This window comes from Sus scrofa, chromosome 14 (genome assembly GCF_000003025.6).
Source record: "Sus scrofa isolate TJ Tabasco breed Duroc chromosome 14, Sscrofa11.1, whole genome shotgun sequence".
Taxonomy (NCBI): Eukaryota; Metazoa; Chordata; class Mammalia; order Artiodactyla; family Suidae; genus Sus; species Sus scrofa.
This window is the reverse complement of record NC_010456.5, coordinates 19,493,857-19,516,350: the sequence shown is the minus strand read 5'-3', so window position 1 is coordinate 19,516,350 and position 22,494 is coordinate 19,493,857. Positions and strand designations below refer to the sequence as shown.

The window sequence follows — 22,494 nt, the reverse complement described above, 5'->3', positions numbered from 1 at the left end:
AGGAGAATAGTACAGTGCAGTGCGATGCACTGACTTCCTTTAATCACATGGAAAGGACTTTTACAGCTTTCTTATTAATATGCTTAAGCCTCCCCTGTTCCATTTACTGAATAGCCTTCTTTCAAACAGCACGCACAAGATGCTGCTGCAAAGGATAAAGATAGTCTTCTTTTAAAGTGATTATGCTTCTTTGAAGAGAGCAATATTTAGAGGCATTCAAATAGATAAGATTTTTAATGCACGTACGGATGTTTTTGTGCAGACACTTGAAGCCAGAGTTATTTATGTTTAACATCTAGCTTATCTGGCATTAATTAATTAGTTTATTCAATTCAATTGAAATTCATTGTTGAGTTTCTTCATGTGTTTGGGATTGTAGACAGTGAAGCACAAAACTTACTTTGACCTGTTTATTTCTCTGGGGATGCTCTTAAATGACTTGGAAATATCACCTTTAAAACAGAACACTCTCATTTACTGATGAGGTCACCTGGGGCACCTGGGCTTTTAAGGGCTGCTTTATCACTGGTGTTATATAGCTTCTGCTGTCCTCTCTTTTGCTCTCATCCATTGGTTTTCTGTCCTTCAGTTCTGGTTTCCACATCTATCTGAGTCCCATCTTTGCTCTGTCTTCGTAGTGGTCAAACAATGGCATCCATCTAGCAGAGCCTGGGAGCCAGATTAAGTGGAGGGAGGAGGGAAGGAATTCTGTACTGAGACACAGGACCCATGGATAATGTAGAATTACTTTTTGATTCGTTATCTGGAAGGCAAAATATGCCTAATGAGAGAGGGACATTGATGGGCAGCAGACTTGATAGCAGAAGAAATGAGGTCAGCATGAATTATGGGCTGGTTTCCAGTGATTCCCCACCATGTATCCCATTGGACCACATATAGATGTACTCAGCTATTTTTGGAAGCTGTGGTGCTTTGGATTCAACAATAAATGCTTCCTGAGTGGACAGGAACACATCCATCTTTAGCAATGCAAACACACCTTCATGGCCAACATAAGTCCCTATATGAGATTTCTGAACAGGAACCCCTGAGCCATCCATGGTGAGAAGAGGCTGGTTGCTTTACTCCTCAGAGATCAGCCTCCCTTGGTGGGAGGAGGCTCTGCCATTTGTCTCAGGCTCAGGCCCAGAAACTTCCTGAGCTAATCTCCAGACTCTAATTTACACCAATTGACCAACTTCCCTTCTGCCTTGACTGTTGGTTTTACAGTGACTCTGTTTATGCAGGTACAACCTCAACCCTGGGAGGGGTGACCAAGCCACTTCTACTTAGGACACACAGGGTACCAGGGACAGAAGGGAGCCTCCCACCTTTTTTGTGAACTTACATTTACACCAGCATTGGCTATGTAGGAAGTCACTGTTTTCCATCCTGTTCATTTCCCTCCAGGGTCATAGTTAGATGTCTGATTCAGATGATAATTTTGTGCCATTGATGTCAGGATCAATAACATGCCTCAACTGATCATTCCTGTCTCATGGTGATCCACAGTGTTTACATGGTTGTTATATGATCCTACACCAGCCACAAACTTTCAAATTCTGATTCTTCCTACTTGGGAGTGAAGGAGAAGAATATGATGTGGTCGGAATGCATTTTTTTGGTATTTTTATTTGCTTTTGATTTTTCTAGTGCTGATTGGACTTTCCATCTCAGCAAATGCTGAAGAGTGCTCTGGGTGCTGATGCCTATAAAAATGCATTTCATTTTAGGTAAAAGTTGTAGCTTAAGGGAAATAAAAAATGACATACAATTTTAAAAAAATGTTAGCGTAAGACCAAATTAATGAAATCAAAGGAACCCATGTATTGTACAAAAGAGTGAAGTGGGGCTTAAAGAAAGGAAGTCACTGTTGTCTGAGGTCAGTGAGAGAAAACCTAAAGAAGTGGAGTTTCTTCATGTTATGTATCTCTGATAAAAGGCAGGAGCTCTGTGGGGTGGACAGGGGTGTTGGACCGCATTGCAAGAAAGGACTATCTGACACATCAACCTTCCTACCTGACCTGTCCTTTGGTATAGGTATTGTAAACAGTAATTGTCCTGTGTTAAAGAGTTATTATTAATTATTAATTGTCCTGTATTATTTAATTGCTCTCTAGGGACTTATCAGAAAACATTGTTTTTGTGTATTACTAAAGCAGTTTTTAAAATACCCTGATATTTTAAAATCAAATGCTAAGATAAAAGCCTTTGCTTGGCCATGTGACAGTTTAAATAGGAAAATAGCAGCCTAAATATAACAAAATGTTCAAAACATGATTTAAGTATACCTCTTTTTTTCTTTTTCAAATGGGACAGGTGGGTCCTGCATTGAGTTTTGAAGTGAATAGAGACTCTTAGGCAGAACTAGGCCTTAGGCAATAGCAAACACTGTGGATTTTGCTGCCTCTAATGAGAATGTAATGACTTTACTGTGTTTCATGGTTTTAGATAAAGCTAGGGAAGAATAAGGGATAGAGTGAAATGTATTTATTTATTTAATTGGAGTATAGTTGACCTACAGTGTTCTATTAGTTTCAGGTGTACAGCAAAGTGAATCAGTCGTACATATAAATATATCCGTTCTTATTTTCCATATAGGTTATTACAAACTATTGAGTAGATTTTTCTGTGCTCAACAGTAGGTTCTCATTAATCATCTATTTTATTTTATTTTATTTATTTATTTTTTTAATTTTCCCACTGTACAGCAAGGGGGTCAGGTTATCCTTACATGTATACATTGCAATTACAGTTTTCCCCCACTCTTTCTTCTGTTGCAACATGAGTATCTAGACATAGTTCTCAATGCTATTCAGCAGGATCTCCTTATACAGTAGTGTGTATGTGTTATTCCCACCCTCCCAGTTCTTCCCTCCCCCCAGCAATTTCACCTCTGGTAACCATAAGATTGGTGTTGGAGTGAAACTTATTTTTTAATAGATTGTTGTCTTTGTCAAGCTGATTTTTCTTTTGAGGGCGCAGGAAGAAATGTCCTCAGCCTGATCATGTCCCTGAAGATGGCTGTACTGAGGTCATGGTGTGTCAGAAGATGTCAGGGAAGAGCTGAAAGAGCTTATCCAAGGATTTAAAGGCTTTTACATGTGTTCCCAAACTGTCTGAAACATGTATCACGGATATTGATATTTGGGGGCGACTTTGTCATCAATAGACAAAGGTTGCATCAAAGGATAAAACTGTCATCAGCAGAACTTAGCCTGAGCTACTCAGCCTTTGAAATCTTAACACATTGGTTGCGGCAGACAGCTTGTATTTAACTGGGTCTTTGTGCGTTTGACCTTTTCTTACCAGAGAATGCTGGAAATGGTCCCCCCCCCACTTTTTTGTCTTTTACAAGGACTCAACCTTCTACTTCCTTATTCCCGTCTATTTTCTTTTTTTCTTCCCCATTCCTAGGCTTTTGAGGAAGGCACATTGGCTTCTCTTATGTTACAGGGGGAGGATTGTGACAGTGCATTTTCTAAATTGACTGTGTAAGTCAACAAGTCAGTGCACAGAATGGGCTAATAGCTTCCTTGGTGACAAAAAAGGGACATGAGTCCAATAGTGCAGGCTCACAGGGAACCCCCCTTATATAAGGGGGTATTTCATCATGGAGGGCATTGTCCATCTCAGCTTCTTGTCTAAAGGTGCCAGCTTTCTTCCCATATGTCATGCTGAGTCCATGCAGGCTGCTGTAACAGAAAACCCTAACCTGGGCAGTGTAACCAAAAAGCATCTGTTTCTCGCAGTTCTGGAGGCTGGAAGGCTAAGATCCAAACACAGGTGGATGCAGCGTCTAGTGAGGCCGACTCCTGGTCCACAGATAGCTGTCTTCTCATTGTGTCCTCACCTGCCAGGAGGAGCAAGGGCACTTTCTGGGGTCTCTTTAAAAAGGGCACTAATCCCATTCATGCAGGTGAAGCCACCCTTGTGACCTCACTGCCTCCCAGAAGCCCCACCTCTAAAGACCATCACATTTGGGGGTAGGTTTCAACATATAATCTCAGCCTGGAGCAGCCGTCCTTCCAGGAAAATGGTTTATGTGGGCAGGGTTGGTATGGAAATAGAAATACAGCACTGCAGTGAGTACAGTGACCTCTGGGAATTACCTAACCAAACAGAGCTGGTCTTTTAAGACCACAATGTGGAATATTCCAGAATGTTCTGGCTCCTGGCAGCGTTCCTTTGGAAGATCCATTTTTCTCTCTTCTAATGAAAGGCCATATCTTTTTCTTGGAACTAAGACTTGAGTCTCTGGGATGTACAAAACCAATCATGACCATAGAGGAATCCCCTGGAGGAGATACATTTCTCTTTGTTTCTTTATTTTTTCAATCAAGTAAATCAATTCTGGTCTTGATGTTTCCAGATTTTATAGCCATAACATCACATCATTTTCATATAAAGGCTCTTTAGGGGCACTTTTTATTTAAAGTTTTATATGCATGTCTGTGGCAGATCTATTTCAGAGACTACAGGCTCTGCTTTGGGCGCAAAAGTTTTGCTGTGCTGTTCATTCCAAATCAAGCTGTTCTTCCCCAACCCTCTGTGCGCAGAGCCTGGGAGGAGGGGGTGTGGGGGTTGGGTGAGTAATTTGCCTTCTTGCTGATACAAGGGCTTGTCCCTCAGGAAAGGCACCAGAGGGGGCCATGTATTTAGCAGTCAGTAGAGATTCTCATTGAAAGACAGAAGATATAAATATTAGTCATCCATTTGAACTGATGAAGCTGAAAATGCTCCTTTCTAAGCTAATAGGGCACAGGAATAAGGCAGGGGGAAATGGTGGAATACAGAGTGAGAGGATTGGTGTCTAATTCAGACCTTGGACAGGAAGGCAACTGGCACTGCCAATATGGAATTTTGATCCTATTTTTGTCTTAAAATGGTGGAAGGGAAGTCAACAGTGTTTATTGTTCCAGAAAAGTGAGTTTTGTTCCCAGTGTAACCATATAGAATCTGTGGGGCCCATTCTGTTCAGTAGATTAACTTCACTTTTTGATTCTGTTTTCTGGTGAAGGTTCTGTGCAAGAAGAGATGAAACTCCCTCTGCAGACGTAGTTCTTTTTGTCCTGACCACAGAGAGGAGGGGTCCAAGGCTGTCTCCATGGTTGGGCTTTGGCTCAGGGCTGCCAGCATCTGCTCCCTAGATGCCACCAGCTTCCCTACCTCTTGTTGTAGCAACTTATCTCCAGACATGGCAAAATCACCTTTAGTTGAAGACTGCTGTGGTAGCGCATAAATTCTTTACTAAAAAGTGTCTTGGGGGCTGTAATAGAGAAAAATGAAACCACCCAACAGTCTGCTCAGGTGACAGAGAACCAGAGGAAGGTATGATACAAGAATGTGATAAAGGATGTGGGCAAAGTTGAAAATGGCAGGTGAGTGAATTCTGGAGGACTGGCGTTTGGAATTTTCACGTAGACATTCTTTTTGAAATATACCTAAGTAAATGTCATTGAAATTCAAGACCTTCCTCTGGAAAACTGCTGCTGAATATATTCTGCTAGCAGCTTTCTATTTTACTTAAAATATTGTCTTTCATCTTTCCTTAGACATCCTATTTCCCAAGTACTTCATCACACTATGCTTGCCTTTGGACTGTCTCCAAGGTCGGCAAGTCTGGGTAAAGCCTCCGGACGCTGATAAAGGAAAGAAAAGGTTGAGGAGAGGGAGGGTAGCAGAGGAAATCCTGAACTAGAGAAAGATATCGAAACATTTTGCTAATTGGTGTGGTAGAGATGTAAGGAGTTTGCAAGGGAGAAGGGTAAAAACACAGAAAGGGAAATTCCTGTATCTTATCTTGAATTTAATTGCAACGTAATAGTGACACTCTGACCTAAAAGTTTTGAAAGTTAGTGAAGAAATAATCGAGTGGGATGGACTGGGAGTTTGGGGTTAATAGATGCAGACTATTGCCTTTGGAATGGATTAGCAATGAGATCCTGCTGTGTAGCACTGGGAACTCTGTCTAGTCACTTATGATGGAACATGTAATTTGAGAAAAAAGAATGTATATATGTATCTGTAATTAGGTCACTGTGCTGTACAGTAGAAAAAAAAAAAAAGGAAATAATCAGAGTTCCTATCATGGCCAGTGGTTAACGAATCCGACTAGGAACCATGAGGTTGTGGGTTTGATCCCTGGCCTTGCTCAGTGGTTTAAGGATACGGTGTTGCCATGAGCTGTGGTGTGGGTCCAGATGAGGCTCAGATTCCACGTTGCTGTGGTTCTGGCGTAGGCTGGTGGCTACAGCCCCGATTAACTGTAGAACTGGGAACCTCCATATGCCATGGGAGAGGCTCAAGAAAAGGCAAAAAGACAAAAAAAAAAAAAAAAAAAAGAAAAAGAAAAAGAAATAATCAACAAAATGCTCTAAAATTAACATAAGCCAGTAGACAGCAAGCTAGGGAAAAAAGTCACTCAGTGGGTTCACTTGTCTATCAGGCTGACTTTTCTCTTAAGCAGAGTTTTATGTAGGTTTTGGACTGAAAGAACCACATAATTCTTTCATTCTCAGGTAAGCAGTGATTCATGCGTATACTTTCCCTGCCTCCTGAAACTTGAACCAGCTGTTCTAGGGCTTTTTTGCTGTGCATCGTGGTGTCATTTGATGGTGTCACAGCCACCAAGCCTCCATTATTTTAATAATTGGAGTTATTTATAGGTTTGGGTAAGAACAGCTCAGCATCATCATGTTATCTGATTCCCAAATTTATCTTTTCCCTCTGAATTAGGATGTAGGTTGTTATTAATTAACTTTAACCACAAAATGTTTGCCTTCTAATGAGTTCCCAAGTGACATGAAAACCTCATATTTCAGGAAAAATAAATTTTTTATGTTTTCACGAGGGAGCTAACATAATAATAAGACTCAGTCAATCCATGATTATATCGAGGTAACTGATCAAGTCCTCAAAGAGCTTGTTGCAATGAGGCTGGTCCTGACTGCTTGCTCCTTTCAACTGAAAAATGCGAAGTTACCTTGGTCTTTTATTACCTACCATGTGAGGTCACATGTTTCACCCAAGAACAGTTTTCTGGGCCAGGGAGTGTACTTGTCCAGCATTTCATATGTCACGACTCATCTAAGCACCTGGTGCTTAAAACTTCTGCTGCAGGGGCTGAACAAACAGGTGCGTTGAAGAAATACTTTAGCAATTCCTCAATGATTAAGTATTCTATTGGTAGCACTGAAGGTTTTTCCCATCCTTTTCCTTTTACGTTTTTTGCTTTGTTTTATTTATTTACTTAAAGCAGAGATTAGCTAAGATTATTTGCCTACCAGCTGTGTCTTCAATAATTTGTTATAAGGCATGACTATTTTTTTCCTTGACACTATTATTGATGTTTGCTGTGAAGATGTTTTTGGGATATGATACTAAGAAATCATCTGGTTAAGTCAGCTAGCCTGGTTCAAGAGGAGATTCTAAGGCTATTAGCTCAGTATCATCCAATACCTGGCACCTCAAAGTCACTGGTCAAGAAATTAACACAATTCTTCCCACCTACTGCTTTTATGGGGAGATGCTTTAAAACCAAACCATGAGATATTGTTAAACACTTGTTTACATTCCATTTGCATAATCCAAGGTTCTTTTTTTGTTTTTACTGAGAAAATAAAGTTGTTATGTGTCCTGTATCCATTCTCTCCTGAACGTTTTAAGGGAAGGCTTTGCTGTAAAATAGAACAACTCATTGCACTGAGGAACAGGCTGACATTTTAGTGACTTGTCATAAATATTGCAGGGGACTAAGTAAACTGAGCTTAATGATGAGTTTTACTAGTAAAACGGGCTCTGTGACCTTTTCCTGGGAGAGAGAGATTTATGGGAAATCTACGTCTCCCTTTTTGATTCTTCTAAACCTTTGGTTCCAACTAGGAACAGAGGAGACAGGATGGAATAAATAACAAATTTAAAAAAAGAAAGAGAGAGAGAGAGAGAGCATGATGCCTCCACTAAGAGACAGGAAACTGTGGTGTCCAGAAGACAACTTTTCTCTGTGAGGGAAGAATGAGAATCTGAGTTTTAGGGCTGAGGGGATCATGAGTGATCTACCCATGTGAAGGGGAGCTGTGCACCAGGTACCCCCCACCCCCGTATTTTTTGGCCCAGACTCTGCTGTCTCCCTCAATGACTTTCCCTCACTTCCCCATCCTCCCCCCATCCTCCCACTGCATCACCTGTCTCTAGCACTTGTCATTTTCAATCCATAACATTAAAAGTGCATCCCATTTCTTTATCTTAATACCCTAGTCCTGACCACCATCTGCCTTCAAATTTTCTCTTTTTCTTAGACTATCAAAAAGCACCCCTAACTAGTTCCACTGCTTCCCACAGTGCATCCCCTTGACCAGGTCCTCCAGCCCCAGGGTGGCTGAAGGGATCCTTGTAAAGCTTCATGTCACCCCCTGCTGAAAGAGTAAGATGGCTTCTCAGGTCACCTGGAATAAGGATCTTAAGTTAATTTTAAACATCAGAACTTATGCTATCATACTGTATGGGTTTATACTCATGGATTATACACACAGACATGATCGTTGCGGTTATAGATGGAATGTCTCAAAAGTACACTATTCATGGATCATCCAATTATCTTGACATTTTATTTTCCCAGATATTTTCTGGAACTGAGATTTTATTAAAATATTTTGTTAAACATAAAATGGGAAAAAGAAAGTCTATTCAGCAAGCATTGCTGGGAAACCTGGACAGCTGCATGCAAAGCAATGAAACTAGAACACACCCTCACACCATGCACAAAAATAAACTCCAAATGGCTGAAAGACTTAAATATATGACAGGACACCATCAAACTCCTAGAAGAAAACATAGGCAAAACACTCTCTGACAGCAACATCATGAATATTTTCTCAGGTCAGTCTCCCAAAGCAATAGAAATTAGAGCAAAAATAAACCCATGGGACCTCATCAAACTGAAAAGCTTTTGCACAGTAAAGGAAACCCAAAAGAAAACAAAAAGACAACTTACAGAATGGGAGAAAATAGTTTCAAATGATGCAACGGACAAGGGCTTAATCTCTAGAATATATAAACAACTTATACAACCCAACAGCAAAAAAGCCAATCAATCAATGGAAACATGGGCAAAAGACCTGAATAGACATTTCTCCAAAGAAGATATACAGATGGCTAGCAAACACATGAAAAAATGCTCAACATCACTGATTATAAGAGAAATGCAAATCAAAACTACCATGAGATACCACCTCACACCAGTCAGAATGGCTATCATTAATAAATCCACAAATAGCAAGTGCTGGAGGGGCTGTGGAGACAAGGGAACCCTCCTGCACTGTTGGTGGGAATGTAAACTGGTACAGCCACTATGGAGAACAGTTTGGAGATACCTTAGAAATCTATACATACAACTTCCATATGACCCCACAATCCCACTCTTGGGCATCTATCTGGACAAAACTCTACTTAAAAGAGACACGTGCATCCGCATGTTCATTGCAGCACTATTCACAATAGCCAGGACATGGAAACAACCCAAATGTCCATCGACAGATGACTGGATTCGGAAGATGTGATATATATACACAATGGAATACTACTCAGCCATAAAAAAGAATGGCATAATGCCATTTGCAGCAACATGGATGGAACTAGAGACTCTCATACTGAGTGAAATGAGCCAGAAAGACAAAGACAAATACCATATGATATCACTTATAACTGGAATCTAATATCCAGCACAAATGAACATCTCCTCAGAAAAGAAAATCATGGACTTGGAGAAGAGACTTGCGGCTGCCTGATGGGAGGGGGAGGGAGTGGGAGGGATTGGGAGCTTGGGCTTATCAGACACAACTTAGAATAGATTTACAAGGAGATCCTGCTGAATAGCATTGAGAACTTTGTCTAGATACTCATGTTACAACAGAACAAAGGGTGGGGGAAAAAATGTAATTGTAATGTATACATGTAAGGATAACCTGACCCCCTTGCTGTACAGTGGGAAAATAAAAAAAAATTATAAAAAAAAATAAAAAAATATCTTGTTAGTCTAATAACCAGAAACCTTAAAATGTTTCTTGCAGTGTTAGTTGAGTCTTTTGTCCTTTCTCCTGACCTTAGCTTGTAGATATTTATTCATCTGGTTATTGGAATATCTGTTTGAATTTGGAGAGACCTGGTAGTTAGCCAGGCATTTTGTTGGAATTTGGAATAAAAATGAACATCCTGGACTGCAAGGAACCTGGTGTCTGATGTGGGCATAGCTACAGATAGCAAGTTCTTACATTTCTATTCAATCTTAAACTTTAATTCTCGTTATGATATATAATGATAAAAATAATAGTAATTATAATAGCATCAGTTAATATTTATTTATGGCCTTTTCATCCCTAGCATTACATTCAGACTGCATATGAATTGTCTCATTATAACTCATAGTCATCTACAAGGTTATTATTAATCTCATTTTATATATGAGAAACTAAATTTTGAGAAGTGTCTTGGCCAATGTGGCATAGCTAGCAGGTGCCAGTGAGCAATTTGTACCTCAACTTTTTCTTTCTTTCCTTCCTTCCTTCCTTCCTTCCTTCCTTCCTTCCTTCCTACCTTCCTTCCTAGCTTTTTAGGACTTTACCTGTAGCATATGGAGATTCCCAGGCTAAGGGTTGAATTGGAGCTGTAGCTGCTGACCTACACCACAGCCACAGTAACAGGATCTGAGCTGCATCTTCGACCTACACCACAGCTCAGCACATGCTGGATCCTTAACCCACTGAGTGAGACCAGGGATTGAACCCCATGTCCTCATGGCTACTATTCTGGTTCATTACTGCTGAGCCATAACAGGAATTCCTATAACTCAAATTTTTAATATTCTGAAGGATGAATCTAAACTATCACAGAATGGCGAGTGAGAATTAGGAAGATGGGAAAAGAACTGGTGGTTATTCATACCCGTGCTTCTTCTTATATTCCTGTAATAGTGTCTAAATTATGATGGTCATTCAAAATAAAGTAGGCTCTTTCTTTAAGAAAAAGAAAAACACAAATTGAAGTATTATCTACAGGAGGAAGTTGGGTCTTCTGTACATGCACATGGAGAACTTCACAGTGTTCATCACACCCATCTGATAAGTAGGTGTCACTGGCTTGCTAACAAGGTAGAAATGAAACCTCTTGGATGTTTACAAAACAGACTCTTCTGTGGATTTCTCTTCAGGAAGTGGTAAAGAAAGTAGCAAAATAGGAAGCTCTGCTTTCAGACTTACACAAAAGGAACTTTTATTGGATGAGGCTGAGATGTCTTTAAGTCACATTTTACCCCAAACTTAGAACAGTAAAAAAGACCCACTCCAAGCATCTTGTTTATTTGTGTGATAATAGGTGAGCCTCTTGAATATGATGGAGAAATGTATTGTGCTTCTTGGTTTGTGGATCACTGGCTGCTGTCCATGGAAAGAATCCAGGAGGGTCTTTGAGAACTTACATCAGGGTTCATGAACTTTGCCATTACTGACATTTGGGGTTGGATGACTTTTTAGGGGGAACTGTCCTGTACATTGTAGGAAGTTTATCACCAACTGTGACCTCTACCAACTAGCTGTCCCTTCCCTTCCCTCCAGCTCAACCAGGAGACAGTCATGCATGTCTCCAGATATTGCGATCTGCTGACTTACACTCATTTGTAGGCTTGTTGTAGAAGTTATAAATCCATTGAAAACACATTTTCCTGTGCTTCTGATTCTGAAACTCATTTTTTTCACTTTTAAAATTTTATTGAATATAGTTGATTTACAATGTTGTGATAATTTCTGCTATACGAAATTCATTTTGAATGTCCTAAACAAGAAAGAGAAAACTGTGAAAAAAATCATAAAAAATTGTAGAAAACCACCACACCAAAATGACAAACAAACACAAGGAAAAAGAAGCAATGGAGATATAGAGCAACCAGAAAACAAGAGATAAAATGGCAGTAATAAGTAATCATCCATCAATAATTACCCTAATGTTAAATGGATTGAATTCATTAATCAAAAGACACAGAGTGGCTGGATGGGTTAAAAAACAAGATCAAAATGTATGCTGTCTCCCAAGACTCAGTCTAAAAACAAACATAGGCTCAAAGAGAAGGAATGGAAGATGATACTTCAGGCAAATGGAAACCAAAAGAAAGCAGGTGTAGCCAAACTCATATAGGACTAAGAGACCTTAAGCCAAAAAACATAACGAGATCAAAGGTAGACATTATACAGTGATAAAGGGGACAATTTATCAAGGGTGAATTAATATATATGCACCTAAAAAAAAAAAAGGAGTTCCCATCATGGATCAGTGGTTAACGAATCTGACTAGGAACCATGAGGTTGTGGGTTCGATCCCTGGCCTTGCTCAGTTGGTTAAGGATCCAGATTGCTGTGTGCTGTGATGTAGGTCACAGATGTGGCTCGGATCCCACATTGCTGCAGCTGTGGTGTAGGCCAGTGGCTACAGCTCTGGTTAGACCCCTAGCCTGGGAACCTTCATATGCCATGGGTGCAGCCCTAGAAAAGACAAAAAGACTGCGTGTGTATATATATATGTTTCTAACATAGGAGCACCACAATATAGAAAACAATTATTAACATATCTAAAGGGGAAAATTGACAGCAACGCAAAAACAACAAGGGACTTTAACACCCCTCTTACATCAATAGATAGATTATCCATGCAGAAAGTCAACAGAGACAGTAGCCTGAAATGAAATATTAGACCAAATGAATTTGGTAGATTTGTACAGAACACTTCATCTAAATACAGCAGAATATACATTATTGTTAAGTGCCTATAAAACATTTTCAAGGATAGATCATATGTTGGTACACAAAACTGGGGACTCATAGATTTAAGAAGATATAATTCATATCAAGCATATTTTCTAATCGTGATTTTCTAATTTCAATGGTATGAAATTAGAAATCAAATAAAGAAAGATGGAAAATCACAAATATGTGGCAAATGAACAAAGTGATACTGAATAGCTATGGAATCAATGAAGAAATATAAGGAGAATTTTTTTTTAAAGTTCTGAGGACAAATGAAAATGAAAATACAACATATTAAATGTATACAATGAAGTAAAAGCAATACTAAGAGGGAATTTTAGGCAATACAGAACTACTTCAAGACACCAGAAAAATCTCAAAAAAAAATCTAACTTTTCACCTAAATTAGAAAAAGAACAAATGATGCCCAAAGTCAGTATAAGGAAAAATAATAAAAATCAGAGCAGAAATAAATGAAATAGAGATGATAATGACAACAGAAAAGATCAATAAAACTAAATGCTGATTCTCTGAAAAAATAAGAAAAATTGGCAAACTCTGGCTAGACTCACTAAGAAAAGAGAAGGCTCTGCTAAATAACATCAGAAATGAAAGAGAAGAAATAACAATAGATGTGACAAAAATACAGGGGATTATAAGAGAATAGTATGACAAACTATATGTCAATAAATTGGACAACCTAGAATAAATGGATAAATTCTTAAAACATAAAACCTTCTGAGACTGAATAATGAAGAAATAAAAAGTCTAAATAGACTTTTCACTAGTTTGGAGGTTGAAATAGTAATAAAATCTTCTCAAAAGACCAAAGTTTAAGACTAGACAGCTTCATAAATGAATTCTACCACACATTTGAAGAAGCTTTAATACCTATACTTTTTTTTTTTTTGTCTTTTTGCCTTTTCTAGGCCACTCCCCCAGCATATGGAGGTTCCCAGGCTAGGGGGTGAATTGGAGCTGTAGGCACCAGCCTACACCAGAGCCACTGCAATGCAGGATCTGAGCAGTGTCTGCAATCTATACCACAGCTCATGGCAATGCTGGATCCTCGACCCACTGAGCAAGGCCAGGGATTAAACCCGCAACCTCATGGTTCCTTGTCAGATTCATTAGCCACTGAGCCATGATGGGAACTCCTAATACCTATATTTCTTAAACTGTACCAAAATTTGAAGAGGAAGGAATGCATTTTTTTGAGGCTGGCGTTACTCTGATACCAAAACCAGACAAGAACAACTCAAAAAAAGAAAATTATAGGCCATTATCTCTGATGAACATAGATGCAAAAATCCTCAGCACCATATTAACAAACTAAAAGAGTAATACATTGAAAGGATCATACATCAAGATTAAGTGGGATTTATTCTAGGGTTACAAAGATGGTTCAGCATGCACAAATCAATTAATGTAATATACCACATTTATAAAATGAAGGATAAAAGTCATATTATCATCTAAATAGTTGCAGAAAAAGCATTTGACAAGATTCTATCTCCATGTATGATAAAAGCTCTCAATAAAATGGGTATAGAAGGAACATACCTCAATACAACAAAGGCCATATGTGACACACCCACAGCTAACATCATACTTACCAGTGAAAAACTAAGAGCTGTGCCTCTAAGATTATGAAAAAGACAAAGATGCCACTCTTGCCACATTTATTCAACATAGTATTAGAAGACCTAGCCAGAATAATTATGCAAGAAAAAGGAATAAGTTATTCAAATCTGAAAGCAATAAGTAAAACTGTCACTTTTGTAGATAACATGGTTTTATATATAGAAAACCCTAATGATTCCACTGAAAAATCTATTAGAACTAATAAATGAATAGAGTAAAGCTGCAGAGTAAAAAAATAAATGCACAAAATTTGTTGAATTTCTAATACACCAATTATGAACTGGCAGAAAGAGAAATTAAGAAAAATAATCCCATTTATAATTGCAACAAAAGGGATAAAATATCTAGGAATAAGTTTAACCAGGATGGTGAAAAACCTGTACACTGAACACTATGAGACGTTACTGAAAGAAATTGGACAAGATGCAAAGAAATGCAAAAATATTATGTGTCCATGGGTTGAAAGAATTAATATTGTTAAAATGTTCATATTGCCTAAAACAGTCTACATACAGATCAATGCAATTCCTATAAAAATTCCAGCAACATTTTTTTCACAAAACTAGAAAAAAAAAATCCTAACATTTATGTGGAACCTCAGAAGACCCCAAATAGCCAAATCAGTCTTTAGAAAAAAAGAACAAAACTGGACATTTCACATTATGTGATTTCAAACTGTATTACAAAGGTGTGATAATCAAAACAGCATGACATTTGAAGAAAAACAGACACAGAAATCAGTGGAACAGAATTAAGATCCCAGCAATAAACACACATATATGGACAATTAATTAATAAATTTGCTTAATTTACAAAGAAGCAAATAGCACAATAGAAAAAGGACAGTCTCTTTAATAAGTGCTGTTGGAAAAACTGGACAGCCACATGCAAAGAATGAAACTAGATCATGATCTTATACCACCCCCCATGCAAACTCAAAATGGATTAAAAACTTGAACATAAGACTAGAAACCTTAAAAGCCTAGAAGGAAACATAGACAGTACACTCTTTGACATCAGTTTTAGCAGGATCTTTCTAGATATGTCTCCTCAAAGGACACAAAAGCAAAAATAAACAAATGGGGTGATGTCAAACTGAAAAGCTTCTGCTCAGCAAAGGACATCATCAACAAAGTGAAAAGACAGCCTACCAAATGGGAGGGGATATTTACTAATTACAATTCTGATAATAGATTAATATGTAATATATAAAGAATTCATACATCTCAACAACAACAAAATACAATCCAATTTAAAAAATGAGTAGAAGAGCTAAATAGAAATTTTTCTGGAGAAGATATACAGATGGCCAAGAGGCACAGGAAAGATGCTCAACATTGATAATGAACAGGGAAATGCAAATCAAAACCACAATGAGGTACCACTTCATGCCCCTTCAGATAACTATTATCAAAAAGGCAAGAAATAACAGTGTTGCAGACTATGTAAAGAAAAGGGAACTCATGTTCTACTGGTGGGAATGCAAACTGGTGTAGCTGCTATGAAAAACAGTATAGAGCTTTCTCAAAAAGCTAAGAATAGAATTATCATATGATCCAGCTGTTTCACTTCTGGGTGTTTACATGAAGAATATGAAAACACTAATTTGAAGAGATATATGCTCTTCTGTGTTCAGTGCAGCATTATTTACAATAGCCAGGAAATGACTTAAGCGCCTATTGGCAGAAGAATGGGTAAAGATATTGTAAATATATACATACAATGGAATATTACCAAGCCATAAAAGAGGATATCTTGCCATTTTTGATAGCATAGATAAAACCTTCAGGGTATTATGCTAAATGAAATGTTAGGCAGAGATAGAGAAGTACCATATAATTTCACTCATATGTGGGATATAAAACCACACCAAACCAAATAAAAACAACACATAGATTCAGAGAACAGTGTGGTGGTTACCAAAGGGAAGGTAGGGTAGGGGGAAGGTAAATTGGGATCAACTGTATGGTGACAGATACTCAACTTTTGGTGGTGAGCACACTGTATTTTATACAGAAGTCAAAATATAATGCTATATGCATAAAACTTGTGTAATGTCATAAACCAATGAAAATAAAAATTTTAAACTACAGCAATTACAAATTGAAAATCCATTTTCCCTTATTTTCAATGGGTTTATGTGTCAATTTTATAAGCTTTAACATTATTTATCAAAATTTCATATTAATCCACATTAAAAATGTCATCATTTCAGGTCTCATTGAATTTTAGTGTATGATGTGGATTTCAAACACTTGCTCCGAAACTCTGAATTTGCCTCCTGAGAAGCCATTTCACTTTAGATGGTTTTGGAGATATGTGGGGGCCAGGGAAGCTGACTATGCTCTATGAAATCCTTTAGTGTCCAAAGGATTACTAGGAAGTCTTTATCAATGTAGGACAGAAACTAACATTAGGTAATCATGATTTTCTAGTTTTCACAAGAATTCTGAGGAAAAACTGTATTAGAATAGGTGGAGCACAGGAAATTGCCTAGTGGTCTAGTGGTTGGGACTTGGCACTATTACCACTGTAGCCTGGCTTTGAGAGTTGAGATCCCACGTCAAACCACTGGACCCTGGGGTGGCCAAAAAATAAAAATAAAAGAAAGAGTAGATGAAGCAGCACAGAGGATTTTTAGTGAAACTGTTCCCTGTGATACTGCAATGGTGATATATGTCATCACACATTTTATTCCTATACATAGAATGTACAGTATCAAGTGAACCCTAATGTGAACAGTGGGTTTGGGGTAATAATGATGTGTTGATATAGGCTTATCAGTTGTTACAACCAGATCATTCTGGTGGGGAATGTTGATGATGGGAAAAGTAATCAATACATTTGTGGGAGTAGGTAGAGGTTTATATATATGGGAAATCCTTGTAATGTCTGCTAATTGTACTGTGAACCTAGTGCGAATCTAAAGAATAAGGTCTATTTAAAAAGGATATAGAGAGCCTAGGTGTCCCATCTTGGTTTATTATCATGGTAACCTTAAAATAACTGTTTCTGGTGATCTGCTTTCTCTCTCATCCCTATTGCAGGTGAGGAGGACATTGCAGAGTATGTTTAGGAAAATAGAATCCCAAGGCATACATATGTCCTTTTCAGTCAATACTGACTTTGTTAAAAAAGATCTGCTCAATTAAATAATTTATATTTTTGGTCCCAAGCACTCAAGCCACATGTTTCAATCTGGTCTTGCAAATCTCAAAATTAAAATTTTCATACTAGGTAACTAAAATCCTTATTTTTCCTTTCCAGTATAATTTTTTTGATTCAAATACAGGTAAAAGATGAATTTATTCAGATTCCAAAATTCTTACCAGAGGTCTGGGTGTTAATTCTTTTTTTTTTTTTTTAACAGTTTTCCACCTTATTTGGTCAATTCTTTTTGCCATAGCCATTTTTCAGGGCCATGGAAAAAACAGTAGAGCTACAATGACCAGTCTTTACAGACTATTTTATCTTCAGAAGTCACTAAAATCAGCACACAAAATTTCTGGAAAATTCCATTCAGCCTGTGATATATTTTTGAAAAAGCATGGTGGATCTTAAATTTCCAATTTAATTTTAGTTCTTCCACTGAAATTTAAGTATCTATAATTAATTTTTACATTTTTTAACCTAGGTTATAAGAGTTGCATTTACAGATGTTTGAAAGAGTTGCTGCTGTGATGATGTGGTTATTGATGGCAGCAACCCTTTGCCAGAAGTTTCTGTTAACACTTCATTTTTAATGGGGCTTGCTTTATTTATTTATTTATTTTTGTCTTTTCTAGGGCTGCACCTGTGGCATGTGGATATTCCCAGGCTAGGGGTCAAATCAGAGCTGTAGCCGCCAGCCTACGCCACAGCCACAGCAAGGTGGGATTCAAGCCACGTCTGTGACCAACACCACAGCTCATGGCAATGCCAGATCCTTAACCCACTGAGCAAGGCCAGGGATCATATCTGCAACTTCATGGTTCCTAGTCGGATTCGTTAACCACTGAGCCACAACGGGACGCCATGGGGTCTTGTTTTTCAACTTTGCATTCATCATTGTCTTTCCCTCAAAGTAGCTCTCTTTTCAAGTCCCTTTTAGAATGACACTAGTTTAAAACCTCTGAAACCTTATGTCTGGTAATTGTCTTTGCAATATTTTCTTCTTCATGACTTAGACCCAATGTCACAGAGTCCTGCCAATTTTATGTTCAAGTGACTCAAATAATTAAAACAACGAAAACAACAAAAATTTTCTCCTGCAGGCCTTGTTTTAATTCAAGAGCTCTTTCTACTGCCTTTTAATTAATCTCCCTACTTATATTCTTTGCTCAATTAGACTAGTACTACATTCTGTTGACAGATCTATTTCTCTCAATACCTGTGTTCAAGTTTCACTATGCTTCTAAAACCTTCAGTCATCCCGTCATGCACAAGATAAAATCTAAATCCTCGAGTCTAATGTTCAAAGCCTGTCATAATCCCTCCTTGCTACCTTTTCACACATATTTCCCCAAATTCCTTCTCACTAGTTGAAAATCTTTTCTATCCATAAAACACACCGTGTCATCTACTTTCAATACAAATTGACTTCCCATCTTCCCATCTCTCTTCCCCAGATACTGCTTTTTTCTTTTTTTGAAAAATTAGCAAGTATCACTGATCTTTTAACTCTTCTGTGTTAATGGATCTGTTAAACATTTATTATGTGGTAGGGCTGGAGGTATTTCAAAATTAATTTATTACCTGGCTTCTTCAAGGGTCTTTTGGTATAGTTAGGATAACAGGGAAATTCAGAATTCAGTGTTAATGACCTGCTTCAGTCTATAAATTTTCAGTAATTGGAGACATAACAGTTTAGTATGTGTTATATATTGTATGAGCTTCTTCTTTGTTTTTCAAAATATTATTATTGTTGTTATTATTGGCCTCTGTGTGCAGCAGCTTGATGTGGGATCTCAGTTCCCAGACTAAGGACTGAACCTGGGCCATGCAATGCAAGCTCTGAATCCTAACCCCTAGACCACCAGGGAACAGCCTAAAGTTATATTTTAAGCTGCTGAAAGGACAGGTGCTGCCTTCTGCATGTGTGACTATGTGTTTCTAGATTTCTTTGTAATGTTGGAGAGGTGCTTGAGAAAAATGGATTGCATGAACTTTTAGAGTGGGAAGGAGGTGTTTTTCTCTTGCCACAGAGCTTAGGCAAATTAAAAATCCATACTTCTCACAAAAATGGTCTTAGAGCGAGGTAAGCAACTGCAAATGCCTGTGGAAGCCAGGCATAACATGAGCGGGTGAACTGGCAGGTTGGAAAGTGAAGACAGGTCTCATTGGTGGGTGGTGGCCTTTTCCAAAGGGGGCATCTCTTGGCCAGCAGGAACTATTGTTGCCACAGTCAAGTCCAATGATGCCTGATCTAATTTTTCAAGAGGAGATGGACAAATTCCATACCAGGAAAAGCTGAATTTGTCCTATAGTCTGCTAGTTTGTAATCTTGGCCCTATAGGGACTTTTTTTTTGCTGTTGATGTGATGATAGTAGAATTCTCCCATTGGACGTAGTCAAGGTTGGTAGATGATCAGTTAGTTAGAAAAGACAGTCAAATTAGCAAAGCATAAACAAATCATTGACCTGTATAATGAAATTCTTATAGTAATACATGATGGTGCCCACACTAAATATTTTATGCTAGCTTAGAACATGTCAATTAAATTCTTTCACCTATCTTTTTATGTGGGGGTAATAAGGCCTTTTTGCTGGGTGTGAGTTCACTGATTGGATTGCTAAATTATTCTTCCTAGGTAGACCACACATTGTCCTCCATTTCTAGCTCCCATTTCTGCAAGCAGTGTGAGAAAAATTTAGAGGCAGAATCCTTCTAAATTTCTGTGACATTCTTCCAACTTTCATATTGTCTTGTCCCCAAAGGAGATTGCTTTATTTTTAGCAACTCACTTTTAACCAAAGCATTAACCAAAGCATTTGTTAGAAGCAATTCTCTTTTCACACGCCCCGTTCATCAGTTTACAAGATAATTAATCTGTATAATTGCAATGTAAAATAAGTCAAGCATAAACAAGTTTGGGAACAAATGAAACTGACTCCTGGCAACCAGTTAATTGAACTCAGGGGGCAGGAAGGCTCAGAAGTACAGAGATGAGCCTTCTGGTCACATGATGTGGCGGGTTGTGGACAGCGATGGTTGTTTCCAGGGAAGAGTAGAGAGCATGGATAAATCCCATCACTTGATGAAGTGAGGGGCAATTAAGTGAGCAACATGGCATATCCAGCATTGCCGTTCATTGTGCTGACTTGTTGCATAGGCCCACGGTGTGAAACTCAGGTTAGCACAGCATCCATTGCCATCTGTGAATCACGGGGTGTTCCAGAGCTAGGTTCCGTAGGCTGTGATAAATGCTTTTGGTGACTCTCATGGGGGGTGGGGGTAGGGTTTAATTCTAAACCTGTGACCATACATTTGCTTCCAAAGAGGTTGGGTAGGAAGCATTCTTATACTCTGAGAACTAAAATATTTTAGTGCAACCTTGCTCTTGGCAGGTATAACAAACCATGTTTTGGAAAGAGATAACCTGTGCAAGGATTACAAGAGCAGAGAGATTTCCACAGTTCAAGTTGCTGCTTTAAGGACATAAACTTCTGTTTGCTCACCCAGAAGTTTTCCCTCACTTTTTTCCTCAGCGCTTACATGGAGCAATTCTTTATGACCACAGAAAAAATGGCTCACACTCAGATTAGAATTTAGATTTTTCTTTGTCCTTGTAAAGCAGTTCGTGTTCTTGGAAGGAATCTAAAAATATCCCGTTTGCTTCTCCCCTTCACGCTCATTATTTTTAACCTCTTGTGGATGATTGTTATTCTGCACACAGTGGGCTGAATACATTAAATCTTAAAGGCATTGCTTGTGCTCACAAACATTATGTGCACTTACTTTTTAAATAAAGGATACATTTGAATTGCAGAATGGCAAAAAAGGTTAATGTTCAGCTAAAAGACTAGTTGTTTTTAAAAATACTTGTGGCAAACTGACCTTTCCTACTGGTTTAATAATTTCCAAAAGCAACAATAAATGGTAGGCATTTTAACACTCTATCACTAGCAAGCATTTACAAAGCATCTGTCAAGTGAGACATCTTCCCTCAGGGAGTGCCCGGTGTTACTGCAAATGATTTGCCATCTTCCTATTGAAGTTTGTTCATCTTCTCTTTTTCTGGAATCCATTCCAGATTCCCAGAGTTGAATCGTTTCTGTGGACTCTGGAATCTGCATGTGTATCGAAATGTGTTGATAATTTCTACCTAGAGTGATATTGAGAACAGACACTCTCAGCATTTTCCCGCCCTAGAGAAATTATAAATTATATCCTTCCAGGAGTAGGCCCAGAGTAGGGGTTAAAATCTGGCAAGAGGGCAAGTAAACTTTTTGTAAGGTGAGAACTCACACTGAAGTCTTGGCCTTTCTATCTGTTAGACTTTGGAAATTTGCACCAGTCATACGGAGAAATGGCTTCTAATACACCCGGAGTACAGCTAAGCAGGAGGTTGGTGACGGGATATTTAGAAATTAACAGATTCAACCAAGAGTGTTACTAAGGTCAAAATAAGCAAGAAGCAGGCGGGATCCCTCAGTGCAGGGATGCAATACAGCAGAAGCCATAGGTGAGTATTTCTGTGATCTAATGCTTGTGGGGCAAGGAAGGGCCTAAACCCACAGGCAGTAAGAGATTCAGAAACCTGAAAATAAATTCTGTTTGTGACTGACCTGCAACCTAGGAGCTGGGATTGCCACAGAGTCTGCCTTGAATCTTAAAATTTTCTGGGCTCTGAGCTCAGGATCCATCCCAACGCTGGGGGACATGTAGAAGCTGAGCTTTATTGATGGTTCGCTATAACTAAGTTTGTCGGCTATGTAACAGTCATCAATGAAACAACAGTATCAAGGCATCTTTTTGTTCTGTTTATTGTATTTTGCTTCAAAAGGAGACATGAAGTCTTTTTCGCAGATAAGTACCTTTCCAGAATTGATGAGAGTCCATTAAAACCTTTCACGTATC

The 22,494-nt window shown here is 38.4% G+C and overlaps 1 long non-coding RNA gene across 1 annotated transcript in view; it reads left to right on the top strand.

Moving 5' to 3' along the window:
- The window catches only part of LOC110256746, a 182,736-nt gene continuing 178,627 nt past the window's right edge, over window positions 18,386-22,494 (top strand). The window contains exon 1 of the long non-coding RNA XR_002338665.1: window positions 18,386-22,099. This is a non-coding gene — a long non-coding RNA (uncharacterized LOC110256746). The remainder of the gene's footprint in view (window positions 22,100-22,494) is intronic.